This window comes from Leopardus geoffroyi, chromosome B4 (assembly GCF_018350155.1).
Source record: "Leopardus geoffroyi isolate Oge1 chromosome B4, O.geoffroyi_Oge1_pat1.0, whole genome shotgun sequence".
In the NCBI taxonomy this organism is placed as follows: Eukaryota; Metazoa; Chordata; class Mammalia; order Carnivora; family Felidae; genus Leopardus; species Leopardus geoffroyi.
In genome coordinates this window covers 98,613,948-98,641,246 of record NC_059341.1, presented here as the reverse complement: position 1 = coordinate 98,641,246, position 27,299 = coordinate 98,613,948, and positions in this window count along the sequence as shown.

Sequence of the window (27,299 nt, the reverse complement as noted above, 5' to 3'; positions counted from 1 at the left end):
TTACAGAATGGGAGAAGATATTTGCAAATGACATTTCTGATAAAGGGTTAGTATCCAAAATCTATAAGAACTTCTTGAACTCAACATCCAAAAAAACAAATGGGCAGAAGACATGAATAGACACTTTTCCAAAAAAGACATCTGGTGGCTAACAGACAAAAAACACTCAACATCACTTATCCTCAAGGAAATACAAATCAAAACCATGTTGATATACCACCTCACCCCTGTCAGAATGACTTAAATTAACAACACGGGAAACAACAGGTGTTGGCAAAGATGCAAAGAAAGGGGAACCCTTGTACACTGTTGGTGGGAATGCAAACTGGTGCAGCCACTCTGGAAAACAGTATGGAGCTTCCTCAAAAACTAAAAACAGAACTACCCTATGATCCAGCAATTGCACTTTTAGGTACTTACCCAAAGGATATAAAAATACAGATTTGAAAGGATACATGCATCCCAATGTTTATAGCAGCATTATCAACAATAGCCAAAGTATGGAGAGAGCCAAAATGTCAATTGACTGGTTGATGGATAATGAAGATGTGGAATGGAATATTAGCCATCAAAAAATCGAAATCTTGCCATTTGCAATGACGTGGACAGAAGTAGAATATATTATACTAAGCAAAGAGAGAGATAAATACCAATGATTTCACTCACATGTGGAATTTAAGAAACAAAACAAGCCAATATGAAAAAAAAAAAAGAGGGAGAAAAGGCAAACCAAGAAATAGACTCTTAACAATAGAGAACAAACTGAGGGTTTCTGGATGGGAGGTGGGTGGGGAATGGGTCAAATAGGTGATGTAAGATTAAGGCATGCACTTGTGATGAGCATCTGAATATTGTATGAAAGTGTTGAATCACTAAATTGTACACCTGAAACTAATATTACACTATATTTTAACTAACTGGAATTCAAACAAAAAACTAGAAAAAAAAAAAAAAGACTCCAAGAATCTAAACAAAAGAAAACAAAAAGCTGCAGTGATCAAGCCAGTATTGGTGAAAGACTAGACACATGGAGATCAGTAGAACTGCAAAAGAGCCCACAAGTAAATACAAACAAATATAACCAACAAGTCTGATTAAAAAAACAAAGACAATTTCATGGAAAAAAGACAGTTTTTCAACAAACCGTGATAGAAGAATTGGAATTCCACAGGCAAAAAATAAAAATAAATTTAAATTTTTTTAAAGTTGAGTCTAGATGCAGACACTACACTTTTCACAAAAATTATTTCAAGATGTGTCATAGACGTAGGTGTAAACATATAAACAAACAAACACTATTTAAAAAGTTAAAAGAACATAGGAAAAAAATCTAGATGATGTTGGGTTTGGCAATGAATTTTTTGATATAGAAATACACAAACAAAAATCACAATCTATGAAAAAAACTGATAACTTGGACTTTGTTAAAATTAAAAACATCTACTCTGCAAAAGACACTATTAGGAAAATGAAAATGAAACCCAGAGGCTGGGAGAAAATATTTTCAATACCCCTATCTGAAGAAAACTAGTATCTAAATTTTTTTTATCTCTTAAAACTAAATAAGAAAACAACTAAAGGGGCACCTGGATGTCTCAGTGGGTTAAGCATCTGATTATGAGATCAGGTAATGATCTCATAGTTTGTGAGTTTGAGCCCCACGTTGGACTCTCTGCTGTCAGTACAGAGCCCTCTTTGGATTCTCTGCCCTCCCCCACCCCACTCTCTCTCTGCCTCTCCCCCTGCTCACACTCTCTCTCTAAAAATAAACACTTTAAAAAATTAGTAAAATAAAATAAAATAGTCCAATAAAAATGGGCAAAAGGTGGACATCTTGCCAAAGACGATGTACGGGTGGCAGATAGGCAAGTGAAGAGATGGTCAACATAAGTTTTCATTAGCCAGTTGCTAATTAAAACAACAACATACCACTACAAACCTATAAAAATGGCTAAAATCCAAGACACTAAAAACACCAAATGCTGATCAGAATGTGGAACAATAAGTGTGCCATTCATTACTGGTGAGAATGCAAAGTGGTACAGCCATATGGGAGATTATTTGGCTGTTACTTACTGTAGAGATTCAGGGAGTTTTGTGACACAGTTTCTTTGTGACACAAAGAAAATGATGTGACCATGAGAAGCAGTAACACAACAAATTTTACATGTGAGGAAGTTATCATCCAGAGATGAGCAGGCCAGGGGAGCTACAGGGGGAGATAGGATTTCTCCTATCAAGGTGTCTAGGTGATGTCTAGGTGTATCTAGGTGATGTTCTTCAGTACATGGTAGGCCATATGTGGGTCAGAGAGCTCTGAAGGACATTAGTGACTTGAGGTCTTACGGTTACTAGGCTCTATCTCATCAGTGACCAATGAACACTGAACACAATACTAAGACCCGAATAGTGCCCTCCCCCATTCATATGAAACCCTAGTCCCCAGTATGATGATATTTGGAAATTGGGCCTTTGGAAGATAATTACGTATAGATAAGTCATGAGGATAGGACCCTCATGATGGAATTACTACCCTTATAAGAAAAGGTACCAGAGAAATTGTTTTCCATCTCTCTTAGCCATTTGAGGACACAGAAAGAAGACTGCAAGTCAGGAAGAGACCTCGATTGAGTTGACTTCCCACCTTGATGTTGGACTTTTCAGTCTCAGAATTTTGAGAAAATATATTTGTTATTTAAGCCACCCCACTTATGTATTCTGTTATGGCAAGCCTGAGCTTACTAAGACACATTGAGTATACAAAGCAGGCAAGGTCTAAACGGCTAAACATTTGCTTGTTTAAATTGAGGTTGTAGCTGGTGGACTTGTGATATAATAGGTCTCATACCATGGTGAAGAAAAAAAAAACCTGGGGGCCAATATACAGAGACCGTCTTAGGATCATCCATTTAATGCTCACAAAGCTTTAGTCTTACCATATGATCTAGCAATCACACTCCTAGGTATTTATGTAATTAAGTTGAAAGCTTATGTCCACAGAAAAACCTGCACATGAATGTTTATAATAGTGTTATTCATAATTGCCTAAAACTGTTGGCATCCAAGATGTCCTTCAATATTTGAATGGATAAACTGTGTTACATACATACAATGCAATCTCATTCAGCAGTAAAAGAAATGAGCTAGCAAGCTGTAAAAAGATGAGAGAAACATCAAATATATATTGTTAACTAAAAGAACCCAATCTGAAAAGGCTGCATACTCCATAATTACAATTTTATGATATTCCAGAAAAGGCAAAAATGTAGAGATATTAAATGTTCCTGATTCCACACCAATATAAATAAATTAAACAATAGGTGAAAAGAGACAAATCTGTATAGAATTCAAAATAATTTATGTAGTATCCTACCGTAAAAGAAGAGAAATATAACTTTCACTCAAGTGTTGGCTGCACAGTGACTTCCATCCAAAGACTATATAAAGCATGGAAATGGGAGAGGGGAAAGAAAAATCCCTATCAGAAACTTGAGCAACACTTGACATTATAAGTCAACTGTCTTGATTAACAGACCTATCAAAGTCAAAAGTCAAATCATGTTGACATATTACGTGATGAAAATGACAATTACCTCTGTGTAATTGTCCCAAAAATCCATAACCCCAATCTAACCATTAGAAAAAACATCAGGCAAATTTTAATAGAGGGACAGTCTTCAATATATATTTTCAGTATTCCTTAAAACTGTCAAGATCATAAAAAATAAAGTGTGAGAAACTGTCATAGTCAGAGAAGCAAACTTAAGTTGACATGACAACTCAATATTCTTTGAAATCCTGGATGGCATCCTGGAACAGAAAAAGACATTAAGTAAAAAATAAGAAAATCTGAATTAGCTGTGGACTGTGAATTAACAAAATAAGATTTCAATATTGTTTCACTAATTTTAAAAATATACAATAGTAGTATAGGATATTAATAATAGGGTAAACTGTGTTTGGGGGAGGGGGAGGTGGTATATGGAACTCTATATATGCTAAGTTTTTCTGTAAATCTAAAACTGTTCAAAAATGTAAGGTATATTATAAAAAATGAATGTGTTTAGTAAAATATATCTTATTACATTACAACTTATATTTCATTTTTATTTTAATTTTTAATAACAGTCTGAAATGCAAGTCGTGGGAAGAAAAAGAAAAAAATATTGTGGGGAAGTTGTTGACCTATACATTCCCTCAGGAGATGTAAGCCTAAATTAATTGGCTTGCCTTTAGGATATTTTTTTGAAGATATTTTCATTGCCTTGAGGGTGTTTTAAAAAGGGGGAAATAACTGGATAAAGAGTGTATCCTTCCAAAATGGAAGATACATGTAATAACTGTATTTCTAACTAATAAATAACATACTGTCTCTATTAATGAAGAGAAAGTAAATCTTTAATAAACTTCATTGTCCATAACTTCATCAGATGAGGAAATAATGGAGAAGTATAGGATACATGATTCTTGCTATCAGAAACATACAAACACTAAAATACAAAGTTTTAAAAATAGCTCATTTGCTGGTGTAAACACACACACACACACACACACACAGCCTCTTAGAACAGAGTATAGAAGTAAGGAAAATGTCAAATTCTGTAAGCAGTGGTCAGGGAAGAAAAGATACAGAAGTTAAATTCTAGAAGTAACATTTCATCCTATATATAAATTCCATATATATATATATATATATATATATATATATATATATATACACACACACCTATAAATTCCTTCATGTACAAACATTTATTAAGTGGCTACTACAAACCAAACTTATCTAAAACCTGGAGCTATAGTGGTAAGAGAGAGAAGGACTCTGCTTCATGGCGTTAATTATTCTTGTGGGATATGACAGGAAAAAACTACTAGATAAAGTAGTATATAGTAAATGATTTAATTCAGGTAATACAAATACCATAAGCAGGTTAATTATAAATGAAGCAGGTTAATTATATGGACAGTGATTGGACTATAGTGTTTTAGATAAAGTGATCAGGAGGAAATTTCTAAAAAAAATGATATTTAAGAAAGAATTCAAATTATGAGAAGTAATTCTTGTGAAGATTTTTGAGGAGAATCACAGGAAAATTAACAAAGATTTGTAAAATAGGAACTAGCCTTGCCAGTTCCTGGGGTAATGAGACTGATATGATTAGAACATTGTGAATTTGTGCCAGAGGAAACTCTACCTTGACAAACTCCATGAGGTAGCTGATTGTTAGGTTATGTGAGGTTTTGCACACTACTGGAAAGTATCTAGGTGTATCTCTTCATGAGAAAGGAAGCAATCAGGATTAACAGCAAATAGATGATCTGATTTAAATATTTAAAGAAATACATTGACTGTCATGTGGGTTACAGAGTGCAGTGAAACAAGAGCGGAGACCAGGGGACCAAATTCGCATGACTGAAATATTCAAGGTGATAGCTGAGAGTGGTAGCTACAGTATAATAGAATTGGAGTGAGTAAGAAGTGGTCAGACGTTGGATGTATTTCTGAAAGGAGAGGCAAAGTAATTTGCTCAAGAATCAGATAAGGCAGTGCAAGAAAAATGGCACCAATTTGTTTTGACCTGAGTTACTAGATAAACAGACTTGACACCTGGGGAAGATGGGGGTGGGGGTGGATAAGATATTTTTGTAGAGACAGTTGAAAAGTGTTATGTTTTGAACAATTGCTATTTTAGTTATCTATTACACATGACAGTTTGGAACTGATTGCTTAGTATTTTACTAATATACATTATGTCCTTTCAATTTGGCCGTAATTCATTGAAGACAAGACCATTTCTGTTTTTCCAACATTGTCTGTTACATGTAAAGGACATAACTGGAACAAGTATGTAATAGCTAATGAATTCTAAATTTGAATCTCTAGCCTGGACTGGACTTTTGCCCTAAACTACAGACTCATATTTTTAATTACTTACTTAACAACTAACTCTATTTGATGTTAAATAGGCATCTAAAAGTTAACATTTAGAGACTGAGCCGTTGATACTCCCTCCCAACTCCGTCTTCCAGTAGTGTTTGCCATCTCACTAAATGGTAACTCTAGTCTTCTAATTGCTCAATTCAAAATTTGTAGCCTTTGTTGATTCTGCTTTTTGTGACATTTCATATGCAACCCATTAACAAATTCTGTCAGTTTAGTAACAGTATAGTTTAGAGCAGAATACTAATCAACATTTATTCAGAGTCTGTTTATCCTCCATGCCTCTACTACTACCTTCATTGCTATGCCTCCAGGCCAAGCTATATTACAGACACCTTGATTTTTGCAGTACTCCTATAAATAGTTTTCCTGCTTCTTGTTTGCATACATTCAGTGTGTTCTCAATAGAGGTTACAATAACATTGTTAAAATGTAAGATGTTAAAATGTTGATTTTAGTGGCTGTTCATCTAAATCAAAATAAAAATCAAAGTTTTTATAATGATTTGCAAAGTCTTTCTGATCTGGACCATGTAATCCTTCTTTGCGAATTTCTGGCTCTCTATTCTACTCACTTTGCTTTAGCTGTTTGGACTCTTGAATTCCTCTAGACCCTACTAGTCAGTCTCCTAGAAAACACTATATCCTTTGCTCTTCTAAGTGGATTGTTCCTCCCCAGATATATTATGGCTTGCTGATTCATCAGCTTCATTTCTTCCCTCAAATATCATCTATTCAGTGAATGCTTTCTGGTAAATCCTCTATAAAACTGCAATTTTCTTATTTCTTAAAATTTCTTTTAGTTAGTTTTATCATTTTCCAAAATAATTCATATTATATGTGTGTATATATATATTATATATGTGTAATATATAATGTATATATATTATATAGATATATAGGTATATATATAGGTTGATTAGGTATATATATTTATAAATATAATTATTATTAAATGTAAATATATTTATATTTATAAATATAAACATTTATATAAGGTGTGTATATATATATATCTCTCTCTTTCAGTGTGTATATGTGTGTGTGTGTGTATATATATATATATATATATATATATCCATTATTTTTAGAAGATTCTCTGGTACATCATCAACATTCAAAAATTGTTTAGTGAATTGAAAGAATAAATGAATCATCAAATAAAATTTGTTGAATTAATTTAAAACAGACTAAATCTGATGTCCTGACATTTCTTGTCTCAGTTAATGTGACCCATTGTATTATAGCACTGGTTTTGTCACTGTAGTCAAATTTTTTCATGTAAATTATGTAAACTAAATGTTTGTTTAGAGAAAAACTTTTGTTTAATAAAAAAAAAAAAACAAGTTTCTGCTCAAATCGTAAGTAGCTTCAGCTTTCAAAAGGATGAGTAGTGTTTTGGGGGGGTTGTTGTTTTCTAAACAAGAATACTGAAATAGATCACAGCAGGAGAATGGCTTAGTGTGGTTAAGGGACAAAGGAGAAGCTACAAGAGATGCATTCAGTTACTTCTGTTTTACCATTGTCTCCAATAGAGCAGAATCAGTTTTTCTTGTTTCCCTTTTTTTCTAGTTTACCTAATTTGCTGAATCCTCTGCATTTACTGATGCCTTCTTACCAATCTGGCAAGCTGACCTACTACCTAGAAAACCTACACTATTCACAAGCTATTTTTTTTTTTCTGTCGGTACAGCCACCTGACCTTTTTTCTCCTTATTCATACTTCTCCGAGTTTCACAATACCTACCTAATACATTCTTTATTATAATTATCTTCACCGTCCACTTCATACTACATATTACTTCATTGTAATCTTTATAATACTATTGTCTAATAAGGCTACTGAAGAAAAGTTTCTTTTTATCTTTTACGTATAAAATACTGAGTTTACTTGTCTTAAAAGAGCTAGCTGAATAGATTACACCTACCTATGTTTTTCCTGACCCACGTAAACATAATTCCTCACCTTGAACTGTTTTTTTATCTGTCTTCTCATTGTACTTTATTAATACAGTTCTAACATCTGTGTTATTATATTATAAGTATTTATTTTTGTTTCTGTCATCCCAGATATATAGATAAATCTTTTAAAGAATAGGTCATTTTCACTTAGGCATTATGTTGTCTGGCACTGAGTAATTACTGAAAAGAAAATGTTTTTACACTAGTTACTTTCAATTCATTAAAAAAAAAAAATTCAGCTGAGGGGTGCCTGGGTGGTTCAGTGAGTTAAGTGACCGACTCTTGATTTCGGTTCAGGTCATGTGCTCACGGCTCATGATATGGAGCCCCGTGTTGGGCTCTGTGCTGACCATGGAGCCTGCTTGGGATTCTCTCTCTCCTTCTCTCTCTGTCCTCCCCTGCTTGCATGTGCACATGTGCTCTCTCTCTCTTTCAAAATAAATAAATAAACTTAAAAAGAAATACAGCTAAGATTGCTAAAGGAAGGAATGAACAAAGGAAGAGGGAAAGAAAGAAAGCGAAAGAAGGAAGAGAGAGAAAAAGGAAGAAAGGGAAATAACATGTATACATTGATGACACCTATAGCACTTTTTGTAATAGTAATAAATTGGAAATAACCCACGTGCCCATTAATGGGGGAGGGAAGAGTTAAATTTACCATGATTTTATCTTCAAAATAAAATAAAATGTAGCTGTAGGAAGAAGAACGAAGTTCTCTGCCTTCTGAGATGGAAAGATATTCAGGATCCATTGTTTATTTGTATATAAGCATTTATTTGATCAATAAAGGAGAAAATAGCAATGTATTCAAATTTCAGGTATAATTTCAGATATGATAAATTTGTAATATAAAATATATTTGTACATAAATATATTCTTAGGGATACAAAATAAACTAACATGGTTACTTGTAAAAAAAAAAAAAAAAAAAAAAAACCAACCCCATGATGAGAGTGGAATAGCAAGGTAAAGAAATGCAGCTTATTTATCATCTTGAATGAAGCAAAAACCCCGTACCTTAATATATTTTGCATTCACAAAAGTGAATAGGAATTACTTTTCTCTTAACGTGCATACGTGATTAAGTTTCACCGTCTACTTTACAAAATCAGGTAGAGCTACTGCATACCTAAATTGGCAAAAGTGGGATTCTGAGTTGTCTTTCTCCCAGAATATTTAGATGGAAACTGGATTGTTTTTCTTGATTTTGATTTTCCAAATAATGACATTAATCTTCTACATTACATTTTGGTTAGAAACTTGGCTTTGAGGAAAAAGAATCTACTATATGTACAATCAAATTTAAAGACAATATAATTCAAGACCACAGATCTAAGTATTCTATAATTTCACATCACTTTTGCTATGACTAAACACTTGGTATTTACAACAACAACAAAAAATCCACTGACATCACTTTGATTTGCTTCTCCAATTTGGCAGCACTCGGATTCTTCTCATCTTCAGGAGAGCGCCAGCCTGCCCAGGGGAAGCCTTGACGCACGTCCAGCTGCTGATTAGTATATGCCTCACAGTCTGAGTGCTGGTTCTTTCTCTGAGAAATTGGAAAGGCTACCGCAGGATGCTGGGGAGCTTTAATGGAGAGGAGGTAAGTGAACAGATTGTCCTTTAGAACTGGCCACATTTCAGTTTGCTTATTGAAGAACAGACTTCAAGAAGGTTTTTGTTTTGTTTTCGTTTCTCCCTTTTACTCGTTAATGCTTTGTTCTCTCAACCAAAGTGTCCCTATATGGGTTTTGTAGGTCTCATTTTTTATTCTAGTTCAAGGTACATAGCTTTATTAGTACAATGACACCTGCTGTGTTTTTAATCTGTACTGGGTAGCCAACCACCTCCCACATAAGTATCAGATGGGTAGTATCTTGATAATTCCCATGGATGGCCTGGCGGGACTCTTTATAGATCAGGAGGTTGTCCTGTGTTCAGTATTCCTCTGTCTCAGCAAAGGACAGGCCAGTCTGTATCCTGGAAGTGATACCCCGGTTTAATTTTTCATCTGCCTTTTTGATTAAGTACTCTAGAGAGCAGAAGAATTGAAAGGAACCATTTCAGTTTGTTTATGCTTGAGGAACGTGGTGTAGTGAAGGAAGAGCTGTCTCGGGAGTCAGAAAACTTGCACTCTGTTCCTCTACCGATATCTCCCTGGCTGAGTGCTCATCCTCTTCCTCTCGCTCTGGGCCTCAGCTGCTTTTCCAGTAAAGGGGAATGATAACATCTGCCTGCCTAAAAAGTGGGCCTGCAATAATTAATATGAGGTTCTTTGCAAATCTACATTTCAGTCACAGTAAATATAAACAAGCTCATCTGAAATGTAACAGTTCTCAAAATGGAGAAAGAAAAATCCAAATAAAATGTCCACCCCCAGAATGGTGATAGGAATGGGCTTTATTGAATGTTTACTCCCTATCCAGTATGAAAAAGGCACGGAAATAAAATATTGAGCAAAATCAACAATGTCCCTAACCTCACTGAGATTACTGAGGAAATTAAGGTGATGTCCCAGGTGTTATGATAGATTAGGATGCCATGTGCTGGCCAACTTCTTTCTGCTTGAGTGTTCTCATCTGTGAACAATTACTTGCTCTCCCTATCAACAGTATCAAAGTAAATGGAAGTGCTTAATGAAATGTTCCTGATTTCTCAGAATTAGCATTAAGAACTTTATCTAAGGATATGGAAGTATGGAGAACTCTACTTACATTTCAAGTTAAGAGAACCTCTAGCTCTTTCTTCCAAGCTGAGGGGCACCAAGGATGAAAAGAACATGCAAATTTACCCATCTCGGAAGAAAAGAGTCCTGGGAAGATACAATATACTGGAAGAGAAACCATTCCTTATTCCTCTCAAATCTCTTTTTTTTTTTTTTTTGGAGAGGATGTAGGTTGTGGGCTGCTTTTCCTCTACTAGACAGCACTGTGAAGAACTGTAAATGCTAGGCCAGGCACATTCCCCCACCATTGCTTTCTCACATTGCTTAAGTCATGTTGCAGATGTTCTCAGATTTCCCAGGCCTTCCTCAGTGTACTAGCTCCATATGCACTATTCAGATTCAGTAGTAAATCTGAGGATGAAAAAGGCCGAGAAGCTTCTTGTGCTTCTGACTTCCTGCCCATCTCTCCCAGCCATTTAAACTATTTTTAGATACCTGAAAATAACTGGTCTTACTGGTCCCTGGTCTCCCTCTCTGGTACTTCCTCTCAGAAACAAAATGCCCTCTTCCTTTTTAATGTACACCAACCCCTTTTGTATATAACATGACTGTCATTATAGTAGGCAGAATTCTAAAGATGCATCCCTCCCCACCAGATTCCTGTCCCTTGATTATTCAATGAAACAGTAATCTACATACTGCTGTAAAGGGACATTGCCGGTAGAATTAAGGTTGCTAATCAGCTGACTGTAAAAGAGGAAGATTGTTCTGGATTATCCAGGTGGGCCCAATATGATCTCATGAGCCCTGAAAAGCAGAAGAAGAAGGAACAAGAGTGAGTCAGAGAGATGTAGAAGCATGGATAGGAGGCAAAGTTTGAAGCTTGAGACAAACTAGACTCTCTATTGCTGGAAGGAGGCCACTTGGAAAACACAAGGAGAGATGGGGCCCATCTAGGAGCAAAGATTTCTTGTTGACAGCCAGCAAAGAAATGGGAGTTTCAGCTTTACAACTACTTGGAACTGAATTTTGCCTGAATAAGCCTGGAATTGGATTCTATCCAGAGTCCCCAGTAACCTTGCCAACATCTTGATTTTAGTCCTGCAAGAACCATGACAGATCTGACCCACAGACACTGTGAGGTAATAAATTTCTGTTTTTTTAAGCTTCTAAATCTGTGGTAACTTGTTGTGGCAACAGTAGAAAACAAATACAGTCACATCCCCCCTCCTGCTGTAAGGTGCATTTGCCTTCCTGTCCGTTAGGGAAAGTTATAGAAGCGATGCAGGAAGCTGGATCAGAAAAAGGAAAAACAAATTGGTGGGAGACTAAATATTATTCCCTTTATACTTTTTAACTTTATATGGATGTGATGGCTCTATAATTAAATTATAAACCTGTTGACAGACATTACATACAGAGTAGGTTCTAAAATTGTGCATGTGTGTGTGTGTGTGTGTGTGTATGAGAGAGAAAGACAGGTTGGATTCATATGTCTTAATATGTCCATATATGAAAATACTAATTGAACTTCATATAGTCAATCCAATATTCTTTCAATATTCTTTCAATTGGAGCCTCATTAAAACTCCATGAATTAAGTGTCCTCCATATGTATCACATATAAAGAAACAGGCTTAGAAAATCTAAGTGGTCTGCCTTATGTCAATGAGATGAAATTGACTGAAAAATGGAGCAAACCTTAGGGGAATTAAACATGTAAAATTAGTGAGACTGAAAAAGTAGCCCGAGGTGACCAGGGCTTAGAAAAAACCTAGAAGATAACTTGGCCAAGTGCAGGAATACCAAGGGGCAGCCTGCATGTCACTATTTGTCATAAGAGTACATGAGTTTTCCATTGATTAAAGGAGCATCTTGTTTGGTATAAAACTTAATTGGTCTTATCATAATTTCAAAGTGAGGTGCCTCCTTAGCAAAATGTCCCTGTGACAAAAACAAAGAAACAAATAAAAAACATAACAAATCAAAACAAAACCAACCTGTTAAGTGGACCACCTACAACCTGTTAAGTAGACCACCCTTGCTCAACAAATATTAAACATGATTCTACTATACAGTCACTTGTCAGTGGCTCATCTGAGGAGCATTTAAACTTTAAAAAAATCTTTTTTTTTTAACGTTTATTTATTTTTGAGACAGAGAGAGGCAGAGAATGAACAGGGGAGGGGCAGAGAGAGAGGGAGACACAGAATCTGAAACAGGCTCCAGGCTCTGAGCGCTCAGCACAGAGCCTGACGGGGGCTCGAACTCACGGACCATAAGATCATGACCTGAACCGAAGTCGGACGCTTAACCTACTGAGCCACCCAGGCGTCCCTAAAAAAAAAATCTTCTTGTAATAATTTTAATAGGTGTAGGTGAGGAGAGGCAGGAGGGATAGCTTAAGGTGGAACTTCTGTGCGGGATCAAAGTCCTGTAATACCCTCTATATAATCATACATCTTTTTCTTAAGGGAGCCAGCATTTGAATACCTGCCACAGAAAAGTAAATGAAAATTAGTTAATATTAGCTGGAGAATTAGTAGCATCCTACACAATGAGGAAAAGAGTTTCTGTGCCACTATTGTGGAGTTTTCATTTTCACCTCTTCTGCATCTTTCCAACTAGAGAAATAAGTGCAAGAAGGCGTCTTTGGATAGAGCAGATATTGTCTCCACCCACACTAAGCAGGTGGAAGGAGGACTTTGAACAAATATGATTGGAGTTAAAAAATTTATTGCGAACTGATGGGCTTAAATGGAAGCAATTATAGTAATCAGCTACACAGTGGGGAGATTTCAAAGACTAAAGCAAGTATTTGGAAAAAATAGAAATATTTTCAATTTATAATTTAATTATTTTCAATTCATTGGTCAAAATTATTTCATATTACATTATTTACATCATGAGTTCTGTGTGTGTGTGTGTGTGTGTGTGTGTGTGTGTGTGTGTGAGTGTATTTAACCTAGGAGTATTCTACTAGAATTTTCATGAGAAAATTTTTAACTTTGTTGAAATACTCCTCAGATGAGCCATTAAATTGGTGTTTATGCAGTATAATTATACTTATTAGTAAGACACTTTCTTAAATGTTTTATATGTGTAATATTATTCAACTTATCAAAATTGCCTAATAGATAGCTTTGTGAGATGAAGAAACTGAGTCACAGTGAGTTTAAATACCTTGCACATCTCAAAATCATAAAGTATCAGAGCTAGAATTTGAACTTGTCATAGATCACAAGGGCTTTTGTGCCAAACTTCCAATTCATGGAACAAGTATGAAAGGTTCAGATCAGAAATTCAAAGTTCACTCTAAATTGTTGATCAAAAGCTAGAGGGACCAATCAGAGTTAATGAAAACATCAACTTAACTTTTAAAACATAATACCTATTTTCACAATCCCTTGACTTAATTTCACTGCCTTGATACATGATAAACAAGTTAACACCAAAAATACATTTCATGTAATTTCCCTGAGTTTTGCCTCTTCCTCCTTCCCTCTTTTCCTCTTTTCTTTTTCTTTTTTCCTTTTTTTTTTTTTTTTTTTCTATTTTTCCAAATGTTTTAGCAGGGAAACATTATTGAGATCCCAGGTCCAAGGGCCTGGGCAGGAGGGCACCCTGTGGGCAAAGGAAGAGCTGGTGGCAAGTCCTTCCTTAACCTTCTTGGGGCACAGGTGTTTAGTGTGGCCACATTTCTTCTCATATCAGTTGACTGTTCAGGGATGCAGGTGAGCATTAAAACTTGCAGCAGAGCATCTTGTCACGGTTGTACTTATGGGTGAGTTGGAGAAGGCTTGGTGATGCTGCCCTGGAGGTGAAACACCAAGCACATGGTGGGCGCTCTCTGGGTACTATAGTCTGAGGGAGTGTGGCCATCCTCCTGCTGTTTGCTCCACAGATACCAGATGCTGCTGATCAGATAGGGTGCTCTCTTTGTCTTGAATTTTCACTTTGATATTCTCAGTGATGTCATTGGACTGGACTTGTCTGTCATGTCTTCACAAAGATCAGGGTATCTGAATCTGCTGCAAAGCAACCATCACCAAACTCTGCCACCTCATTCCTTCCCTTTCCTCTTTTATCCTTCTAGAATTCCTACTCGATATATGCTAGCGACTTGCATTTGATCCTCTATGCCTCAATTGCTTTTACTTGCCAGTCTCTTTGTCATTATCACGCCTTATGAGATTATAGTGATAGATAACTTAGGGATGTTGAGTACCCGCTCAGTACACATTTGCAATCACAACAGCCTAAGGTGCAAAAACTATTACAATTAGTGTTTTACAGATGAAGAACCTGAGTGTAACAGGAGGTTAAATATTCAGACCAAATCAGTTTGACCATAGGACCTGTTTCATTTACTTCTAGTTTCAGTTCATTTATTCTGCCTTAGCAAGATTAAGTTCACTCTTTAGCACTCCTACTGAAAGTTTTAAAAATATAATTTCAGTAATTATAGTTTTCAATTCCAAGATTTTCAAATGATCAAATTTTAAGCTCTCTGTACATTAAACCTCCTACTTATTTTTTTGAATACTAATAACACCTCTGTATTTTGAGGATTTAAGCTTACTTCTTACAAAATATTGTACTTATAATTATTTGATTTCTATTTCTATAGACATAAAGTTTCCTACCTGTTGGATTGCTCAAATATTTAAAATAACCTATAGGTTCTTCATTGTGCACCCTTTACTAAAGTAGTAGTTTCTTATCAGCCTCAATAAAAGCTCTTTATTATATAAGAAGCAGATATCATGCTATCAGTTTGTTTCCAGAACCTTACCCTCTGCAGATCAGCAGTCTTGACCCTATACCCATATGTGACACAGACCAAATACTTCTGAGGGCATTTACTTTGGCTCTCTGTATATTCAAAGTGGCACACAATGGCTTCAACCCAAATTGAAGAACAAAGGTAATTTAGCCAAGGTAATTATTGGACACTGGTGTTTGGATTCTATGGGTTATGCAGGGAGCCTGGTCTCCTCACTCCATTTCACCTGCTATATGTAGAATTTTCTACAGTTCCAAGTTCCTAGTGGGTTAAGTCAGTCATCCTTGATTCTTTGGTATTTCTCTATTTTCACTCTTAGAATCTCTTCTTTCTTTCATTTTTAAATGTTGTAGTTAATTTTTTTTTCAATACTACCTATAAATTAAAGTGCATAAAGTTCTTTTGTTCTCTGGCCACTAGACCAAAAGTTCTTATGTTTTAATGAAAAAAAGGTTATGTTAGGGTCTTTAAGCATGCAATATTGTCAATTTATATACATTATTGTTCTCTTAATGTAGAATTTTCACACACGATGTCGGGACTTGAAAAAAAATATTTTTCTATTACGTTATTTTTATATTTTGTTTAGCACATACCTGATTCATAGTTTGAAAGCTTTTCAAATTTCTACTACTTTAAAGAAAATAGAGTTTTATTGTTTTGCTGCTAAAAAGCAGACCAAGGAAACATGAAAATAAATAAATTAAAAGAAGAAAAAGGAACATAAATATAAGCAAATTGATCCAATTAGTCCTTCTTCTTCATTAAACTAAGTCTTTAGCTTTTCTTTCTTTCTTTCTTTCTTTCTTTCTTTCTTTCTCTCTCTCTTTTTTTTTTTTTTTTTTTTTTAGGAATTTTTACTATTTCTGAAAAAGGAACTCTCAAAAATAAGATAATATAAGCACTAAGTTGCAAATTTTGTTCTTATCTAAAATGTATAATATATAGGGGCGCATGGGTGGCGCAGTCGGTTAAGCGTCCGACTTCAGCCAGGTCACGATCTCGCGGTCCGTGAGTTCGAGCCCCGCGTTGGGCTCTGGGCTGATGGCTCAGAGCCTGGAGCCTGCTTCCAATTCTGTGTCTCCCTCTCTCTCTGCCCCTCCCCCGTTCATGCTCTGTCTCTGTCTGTCTCAAAAATGAATAAAACATTAAAAAAATTTTTTTTTAAAGATAAAAAAATAAAAATAAATAAAATGTATAATATATATACTAGTATATAAGCATGAATATCTATGCCTGATCTGTACTTTCATATACACACCTAATGCTCTGAAGATCATAAATGTAAAAGATAAATCATTATATTATTCTTATTTTATATCTTTTAAAACTTTAGAAGCTAATAGTTATATTTAGAAATATTCTTATTCTCAAAAAGAATCTATAAGTGGTTGAAATTTCCCTCAAAATTATTTTACCTCTTCCAAATACTATATGAAAAGTAAATAGTAAAATAATGTTGTCTTCTGATTTTCCCTATTTCTTCTTTTTATCTAATCTTCCAATTGCCAACTGGCATATTTCTTCATTTTTCCTGATATGCTATTTTCTCATTTAATTAAAACAAAACTTCAAAGTAGATTATCTTTCAATACCCTTTAAAATTATACATTTGTTTTCACAGAAAATGAATTAGCATTCAGGTCTCTGAGTAAAATCTATTTCAGCATTTAATAATGTGCTATATTTTTAATTAAAAGGCAAATGAATTCAGCTTTCACATTTGTTACAAAGTCCTCAACTGGAATTTTTTTCTCTAACTACAAAAGATGTTATTTATACTTGACACAAAGTCAAAAGTATTTGAGATGAATATTTTCAAATATTTTTTTCTTTTATTATTCAAAGCATTTAAAAAAATAAAAATAAATCTACTTGAATCTTAATTACTCATTATACTTCCAAAATCATTCTTGTCTTTATTTTTTCCTAGAAAATAAGAGTATAGTTTTTTTCCAAAACTGGATATTAATAGTAAATAAAAATTTGTTTGTATACAAATTTAAATGTCCAATGAACATATTTATCCTATTTATCATATATTATGTAGTTTACAATATAATCATTTATCTTAGAACTGTCTTATTTTTCTTCCTTCTTATTTATTCTTTCCCTTCTTTTTTTTTATTTTCTCTTCCATAAATATTTATTCAACCTTGCTATAAGTGCTTCTTATATGCAGGAGTTTTTTTGTTCATTTTTTTTTCAAATTTTCTATATAGACAGTTATTTTACCTGTGAATAATGACAGTTTTACTTTTTCTTTCCTAATCTATATGCCTTTCATTTCCTTTTATTTTGGGGGGGAGGTCTTATTACATCAGTTAGACTACCTAATATGATTTTGAAAAGGAATGATGAGCGAGAGTATCCTTGTCTTGTCCTTAATCTTAGTGGAGAAGTTTTGAATTTCTCACAAGTAAGTATGATGTTAGTTTCAGGTTTTTGTAGATACTCTTTATCAAAATAAAGAGGATTTTCTTTTATGTTTATTAAGAATAGACATGGATTAAATGGTTTGAGAAACAATGGCAGAGAATTACAATCCAAATTCGTGTCTGCTTATTAGAATATGATGCATCTGAAGATAGGTATCAGAGAGGAAGAGAAAAAAATTCAGGAACCACTTAACTGGAGTTGAAGTTCCTCTTGAAAATCAATCATGAGCATTTTTGTTTTATATTTTCTCACTTTCCTTGCAAATTTGTTTTTCTCTGAATAGTAAATACTTAAAATATTCTTTTACTAGATGTCACAACAAAATAAAGTGCACTTCAGATGTTTTTCCTAAACAAAGTTACTTCAAATTTTCTTTTCCATTTGTCATTTATCAGCAAGAATAAACTTACACTCTTGGACACATGTTTTAATAAAAACTCAGTATTTTATATATCACTTCATACCCTATTTACAAATATATGACACCAAGAGAAATCACACAAATGATGCCTGAAAGTGTAGACAGAAATCAAATTATCTAAGCTTCACCTAAAGAAACCAGAAAACAAAAACAAAACAAAGCAAAACAAAACAAAACAAAGAAAGTTAAATCCAAAGTAAGCAGAAGAAGAGAAATAATGGTTTTGGAGGAGAATCAATGAAACTGAAAATAGGAAATCAAGAGATAAATTAAAAAAAAACTGGTTCTTTGAAAAGATTAATAAGATCAATAAGCCTTTAACCAGGCTAACCAAAAAGAAAAGGAAAAAAAAAAAGCAAGAAAGAAAAAGAAAGAAAAAGCAAGAAAGAAAAGGAGAGGAGAGGAAAAGAAAAAGATAGAGGGCACAAATTATTCATATCAGAAATGAAAGGGAGAACATTCCTACAGATCTCAGGGACATGATATGTCCCACAAATGATAACCAAGATTAAATGTCCAATTCCATGAAAGACAAAATCTGCCAATCTCACCCAAAAAGAAACAATCTGAATAGGCCTATATCAAATAAATCAAATTAATAATTAATAATCTTCCAAAATAGAAAGCACCCAACCCTGATGGGTTCACTAGTGAAATCTGCCAAACATTTAGGAAGAAATTATACCAATTATCTGTAATCTTTTTAATTCTATGAGGCCAGCATTACCCTAATACCAAATCAGATATATTAAGAGAAAACTTTATCTTTTCATTAGAAGAAAAGAAAACCATGGGGCCTCTGGGTGGCTCAGTCGGTTGGGTGCCCAACTTCAGCTCAGGTCATGATCTCACAGCTCGTGGGTTTGAGTCCCTTGTCGGGCTCTGTGCTGACAACTCGAGCCTGGAGCCTGCTTCGAACTCTGTGTCTCCCTCTCTCTCTGCCCCTCCCCGCTCATGCTCTGTCTCTCTCTGTCTCAAAAATAAATAAACATTAAAAAAAGGTGTTTTAAAAAAGAAGAAAAGAAAAGCAATATCTCTCATGAACAGATATTCAAAAATTCTCAACAAAATATCAAATCTAATCCAACAATGTATAAAAAGAATTGTACACACAGGAAATTCTAGCTAATATGATAAGACAAAAAAAAGGAAATAAGTGGCATACAAATTGGGGAAGAAGTAAAATTGTCTTTGTTCACAAGTAAAATAATTGTCTATGTAGAAACTTGGGAAAAAATCAACAACAACAACAACAACAAACTCCTGCAAGTAATAAGCAGTTATTGCAAAGTTGAAGGATATAAAAGTTGATTACTTTCCTATGTACCACAATGAAGTGGAATTTGAAATTAAAAGCACAATACAATTTAGATTAGCATCCCCAAAATTAAACACTTAAGTATAAAGCTAACAAAATACTTATAAGATCTGTATGAGGAATACTACAAAACTGTGATGATCAATAACAAAGAACTAAGTAAATTGAGAGCTATTCCATGTTCATGGATAGGAAGATTCAGTATTGTCAAGATGTCAGTTTTTCCTCACTTGATCTAGAGTTTCATCACATCCTTATCAAAATTCCAGCAATCTACTTGATGGTTACCAACAGGTTCTAAAGTTTACACAGAAGAGCAAAAGACCCAGAATAGCCAACACAAATTTGAGGGAAAAGAATAAAGTTGGAAGACTGACATTGCTTGACTTCAAGGTTTATTATAAAGTCATAGGAATCAAAATCATGTGATATTAGCAAGAGAACAAATAGATCAATAGAACAGTTAGAAAGCTCAGAAAGACCTCAATAAATAAGATCAACTGATGTTTGGCAAAGGAGCACAGGCAATACATGGAGAAAAGATGGTCTTTTCAACAAATGGTACTAAAGCAGTGGACATCCATCCGAATAAAAAGAAAAAAAGGAATCTAGACACAGACCACAGACCTTACACCTTGGTAAGACACTGTTAAGATTTCCTTTGTTGTTGTTGTTTTGTTTTAATTTATTCATTTGTTAAATTTTATGTTGTGTTATTTTAATTCCAGTGTAGTTAACATACATGTTGTATTAGTTTCAGCTATACAATATAGTGATGCAGCACTTCTATACAACATCCAGTACTCATAACAAGTGCTTATCACCTTATCACCTATTTCACTCACCCCTGACCCACTTCCCCTCTGGTACCATCAGTTCTCTATATTTAAGAGTCTGTTTCTTAGTTTCTCTTCCTCTCTCTTTCTCTCTCTTTTCCTTTATTTGTTTTGATTCTTAAATGTCACATGAGTGAAATCATATGGTACTTGTCTTTCTCTCTAACATTAGTGTAGCGTTATACTCGCTAGCTCCATCCATGTCAATGCAAATGGCAAGATTTCATCCTTTTTATGGCTAAGTAATATTCCATTGTGCATGCAGACACAGACACAGACACACACACGTGTGTGTATACACACACACACACACGTGCGCGTGCACATATATATACCACATCTTCTTATAAAACTAATAAAATACAGTATTAAGAAAATGAAAATACCGTCCACAAACTGGGAGAAAATATTTGCAAAAAACTTATCTGTGGGGTGCCTCGGTGGCTCAGTTGGTTAAGCATCCAACTTCAGTTTAGGTCATGACCTCACAGTTCGTGAGTTTGAACCCCGCATTGGGCTCTGCCATGACAGCATGGAGTCTGCTTCAGATTCTCTGTCTCCCTCTATCTCTGCCCTTCCCCTACTCTCTCTCTCTCTCAAAATAAATAAATAAATAAATATTTTAAAAAGGTCATATCTGTAAAGGAGTATTAAATATATATACACAGAGAACTCTTAAAACTCAACAATAAGAAAACAAGCAACCCAATTAAAAAAATGGGTCGAAGATAACAGATACCTCACCAAAGAATATATACAGATGGCATAATATGTGTATGAAAGGATGCTCTACATCATATGTCATCAGGAAAATGCATTTTAAAATAACAATGAGATGCTACTGCACACGTATTAGAATGTCCAGAATCGAGAACACTACATGTAGGGCAATAGGAACTCTCTTTCATTGTTGGTTTGAATGCAATATGGTACAGCCACTTTGGACAGCAGTATGGGTGGTTTCTTACAAAACTAAACATTCTCTTGCCATACTATTCAGAAAATACACTCCTTGGTATTTATCAAATGAGTAGAAAATTTATGTGCATTTATCAAATGTGTATTTATCAAATGAGTAGAAAATTATGTGCATAATATCCACATGGATGTTTTTAGCAGCTTTATTCATAATTGCCAAAATTTAGAAGGAAACAAGATGTCCTTCAGTAGGTGAATAAATAAACTGAAATGGCTACATAGTCTATGATTCTTACTATATGATAATCTAGAAAAGGAATAACTATGAAGATAGCAAAGAGATCAGTGGTTGGAGGGAGAGAAGGATGAATAAACAAAGTACAAAGGATTTTTAGGGCAGTGAATCTACTCTGTAAAAGTCTATAATGGTAGTGACATGTCATTATAAATTTGTCCAAACCCATATAATGTGTAATACCATGAATGAACCTCAGTGTAAACCATGGACTCTGAGTGATAATGATTTGTCAATGAAGTTAATCGGTTGTAACAAATTTACTACTCTGGTGGGGTATATATATGTGGGATCAGAGGTATATAGGAAATCTCTGTACCTTCTGCTCAGCTTTGCTATGAAACTTAAACTGCTCTAAAAAATAAAGCGTCATCTGTAAGGTGTAAAGAAGATTAGGAGTAAAGGGTGTGTTTAAAAAGTTAGAGATTATTTACAACAGTGAAAAACTATGTGAAACAAACTAAAACTACTTTCAATTACTACCTAGGAATTCAACTTTAAAGAAAAATTTGTTAAAGTTCTAAAATAAACAGTTGTAATATGGTAAAAGAACTATTAGCTTGGAGTCATAAGAACTAAACATAAATCCTAGCTCTGAAATTTAACTTGTGAGCTATCTTCAGGTATTATTTACTTTGACAAACATAAGCATCTTTTTTTTAACAGATAAATATAATAATGAATTTCTCTGTACATTGTAGTTCGGCTACTTAAGTAGAATTATATTTCAAAATTACTCAACATAGTTAAATTAAATGGTGAGGCTCCTGGGTGGCTCAGTTGGTTGAGTGTCTGACTTCAGCTCTGGTCACAATCTTGTGTTTGTGAATTTGAGCCCCACATCAGGCTACCTGCTGTCAGCCTGTCAGCACAGAGCCTGCTTCACATCCTCTGTCCCTCCCCGCCTCTCTCTCTCTACCCCTCCCCTGCTTGCGTTCTCTCTCTCTCTCTCAAAAAAATAAATAAAACATTTTTTTAAAAAACCCTGAATGTTAAGTGGATATTAATCTACAGATAATTTGGTAAGCAAATTGAAGGTTTTTAGTGAGCAGAATCTCCAATAAACTCATGGGTAACATATGTTTTTATATCTTACCTATTTGGCTTAAAGTTCTTTGAATTTAAAAACAATTGATGTTTATTGCCACAAAATCCTAGCTTGGAGCCTGAAATAAAGTAGAAAACAAACATATTTGTTGAATGTTGAGTAATAATAAGAAAGTTTATGACGAATGGATAAAGAAATTGTGGTTTATATACACAATGGAATACTACGTGGCAATGAGAAAGAATGAAATATGGCCTTTTGTAGCAATGTAGATGGAAGTGGAGAGTGTTATGCTAAGTGAAATAAGTCATACAGAGAAAGACAGATACTGTATGTTTTCACTCTTATGTGGATCCTGATAAACTTAACAGAAGTCCATGGGGGAGGGGAAGAAAAAAAAAAGAGGTTAGAGAGGAAGAAAACCAAAGCATAAGAGACTCTTAAAAACTGAGGACAAACTTGAGGGTTGATGGGGGGTGGGAGGGAAGAGAGGGTGGGTGCTAGGTATTGAGGAGGGCACCTTTTGGGATGAGCACTGGGTGTTGTATGGAAACCAATTTGACAATAAATTTCATATTTAAAAAAAGAAAGTTTATACAGCTTTCCTTTATAAGTTCTTTCACATGTTATTCAACTTTTAATTATAAAAGTGTTATAAACTTTTAACATTTTCTATCATTGAATAAATATATAATGGCCAAGAATATTCAATAGAATTGCCTCTAGTTTCTTCAATGATTCATGTAACTCATGCTTTTAGCATTAGTGACAGTGTTTAGGCAATAACATGTGAAGTAATACAACTTGCATGATGAGAACTCATTATATATAATAAAATGATTATATAGGTATAATACAACTGTAGAATGATTCAAAAGTTAAGATATTCAAAATATCAAAAATTTTGGTGCTTCAATAATTTTTATGCAATTTACCTAACTCATGAGAGTTTAGACTTAGACTTTTTATTGGTATTATAGCTTTAATGCACTATTTACAATTTGAGATTCTCCAACCTACAGTGATCAACATATTTGTTAATAACTTAATTATTTCTTGTTTGTTTTGATAAGTTTATTGCATAAAGGAAATCCTACAATCTGCTCTCAAATAGATGGCAATTATCATAAAGTTAAGAAATTACTGTAACAAGGATATACAATTAATCAGTTCTGTGTTTCATAACACCATGTGCATGCCCCAATGCATTGCTTTCAGCAATACAACAGCTGTTCTTTTATGCATTTTTTATGTCTCCAAGTAATTCTTTCATGATGAATTATGGCATATTCAGCCAGAATTAATGCACCAAAAGCATGTGTGAAAAATTAGTAAAATCTTCACTGAAGAGTTAAATCTGATTTGAGATTTTAAATTTCAAAAAAATTAAACAGAAAGTTTAATAACTTTTCAGCTGATCAGAAACTATGTTATAAATATTCTCAATAAAGTACTTAATGAGAAATAAATATTCACATAAGAAACAGGAGTTGCCCAGTTGTGTTCACAAACAAGAATAACCATCTTTAAAATAATTACCCAGTGAATATTGTTAAATTTGTAATTTTAACTTTGAGAGACCCTCATGTCATATATGTTCTGTGATTTATGTGCGGGCTCTTCAATCCTTGTCACCAATGGAAAATGTCCAATAATTTTACTTTTCTTACTTTCACCTAAGTGAATCCTACAAGAACCTTGAGATAAGTAATTTAAATTGTGGTATGAATTAAGTGAACTCTATTCTATTTCCATTAGCAAGTATTTATTAGAAGTCTGAGTCCACTCAGGAGAGAGAATCCACACAGTAATTTGAAAAAGTTCAATGTGAAGAAATATTGGCTATAAGGAGGAATTGGAGTAATGTGGCATAAGCTTGTAAAAAGTAAATAAGTATTAAAGAATATTGGGGGGTGTCTGGCTGGCTCAGTCAGTGAAGTATGTGATTCTTGCTCTTGGGGTTGTGGGTTTGAGTCCCACATTGGGTGTAGAGATTACTTAAAAGATAACTCTTAAAAAAAAAAGAATAAAGGTACAGGAGACATAAAGAACAACCACAAGGCTCAAGAGAAAGGCTCCTACAGGGCCAAGATACAGCCCATATGGGAGGATACAGCCATGGCCAACTGGGTGGCAGAGAAGTCAACTTGGTGTAACACAGACAAAATTTGCTGGGAATCTACCTTCTAGCACTTGCTGGATATTCATTCACTAAGGTACTAAAGAAAGGTCTTCACTGGGAGGTATCTCATTGGAGACACTCTGCTTAAAACCACTCAAAGAGGGTGTATGGTGGAAGCTTCTGGCCAGTGAATGCTGCTGTTTTTTTGTGTGTACTGCAGGAGTCAGGAACTGAGAAGCCATGAGTACTGCAGGAGCCAGGTGTGGGTTCAGCTTTCAGCTTTGTCCAGCAAAGCCGAGGACAGCAGAAAGGATTACTCAAGACTCTGCAAGTCAAGAGAGGTGAGAGGGAGGCTAAGGGAAGACTCCCTAAGCTGCTCTCAACCTCCCGTATTTATGAAGCATACAGTTAGGGAAACATTGTGCAATGTCAGTGAGCCACATGCCAGTAAGAATGTATGCATGCATGCAGAAAAACAAGTTAAGGCATTCCCAACACTAAAAAAAAGCAGATGTAGAAAGCAGGGTGGAAAACAAGATAAGATATTCCATAGATAACATGGTCTAAGGAATTCATGAGCATAGGCAAGACCCAACCTATAGATATACTTTAACTAGATAAGTGAAGCATGGCCCACTTTTTTCAGCAAGGCCAGAAAGCAGTGTTCTGCTTTGCAATGTGTTCCCTAAAATCTCCTAACATAGGACATAGCCATCTGATTTCCCGTAGCCAAGTGCTGTACAAGGTTTATTCCATGGAGGAGCCCACTAGGAGGGTTCATGGGAATCGGAAGCAAAACCCTTATCTCCTGCAATGTTTCTCCAGTACTCTCTATTGATAAAGCTGATCATCATGCCAACTGGTAAAACAAAATTATTTAAAGGGCACAGATCCATTTTTACAAAGCAAGCAAACTTTTGAATTTGGAGGTAAGAGTCAATAAATCGGTAACTGGCAGAATGACATAAATGCATAAAAGGGCAATTATCTATGATCCCAAGACAGTTATGCGTGAAAATATGACATTCATCACATTTGGGGATAAGCACTACCAGAAAACTAGCTACAAGTAGGTCAGAGAAGGTAATATGGGAAGAGAGAAATGGTTTGTGGAAGATACATGACATAAATAGCAGTTAGATGTATAATAAAAAGAGCATGATCAATAAACAATAGAGGAAATAGATTTTACTTAATAGACAATTGGGACAATAAAAGTTTTTAAGTAAAATCTAAGGAGTTTAAAATGTTTTCTAGAAATAAGTAATGAGCAAGACAGATAAAGCAATGTACTTGGGCCTTAACTCTTACCATGAAATAGGTTTATTTCTATCAAAATAAAATTATGCACACAAAAGCCAAGGGAAGGAGACAGTAAATATGTAAACTAGTGTTGGGAAATATGTTGATCCTTGAAATCAGCCTGTAACCTAGTAGCCCTTACTTTGCCCTATTACTTGAGAGCAGAATCAGCCATAGTTGATACAATACACAGGAATGATCATTGTAAGAGAGGTCACATGGGACTATACAAAAGAAGAAAATTATCCTTGACCACTCTGTAGCCTTATGCATATTTTTTAAATATATGCTCATTACTCAATTCCAAAAATTGTGGATATTCAATATTCTTCTCTATTAGCTTTAAGTTAATCATGATGACATTTTAAACTCAATACAGTGCACAGTAGATTGAATATAGCGTCAAAAGATACGAATTCAGGTTTAGACTGTGCTATTATTCACGTAATGTTAGGCAATAAAAGTGACCTTTAAAATGGAAATGTTAAAGTAGCACATGACTGCCATAGAGATAAAAATTAAGCAATGTAGGTGAAACATTTTTAGTAATTGGAAAGCATTGTATGAATACAAGGCATTTATTCTAATTTAACTGTGTTGAGGGATGCTAGTATTCTAAATAACAAAGACACCTCTTAAAGATTCAATGTTTAAAACTTATCCAAGATATCTTTTATTAAGGATATCTTCTTCATGGATATCCAGGAAGTAGTCTGTTTTCCTCCTCTGACCTGAGCAAAGAACGTAGTGTCACAATTGAGGTTGTTAATAGATATTTCACAATATCATGCATGTTCCATATCTGATCTCATAATTACTCTAATTTTTATGTTTTTTAAATAAATACACTTCAAAATATTTTTGACACTATTAAGTGACATCTGCATCCACTTTTCCTTTTTTATAGGTCTACTCATTCAAGTAACATTACAAATTTATTCTTAACTTTTTAAAATTTATAGTTCTTAACCTCCTGACACATTTTACATTTTAAACCATGTGTATTTACTATAGGTCTTAAGATACTTATTTTGGGGGCATCTGGATGGCTCAGTCAGTTATGCATCTGACTCATGATTTCAGCTCAGGTCATAATCTCATTGTTAACAAGTTTGAGCCCTGCCATGAACAATGTGCTGACAGTGGAGAACCTGCTTGGGGCTCTCTCTCTCTCCCTCTCTCTCTGCCTTTCCCCCACTGGCGCTTAATCTTTCTCGCTCTCTCTCTTTCTCAGCATAAAT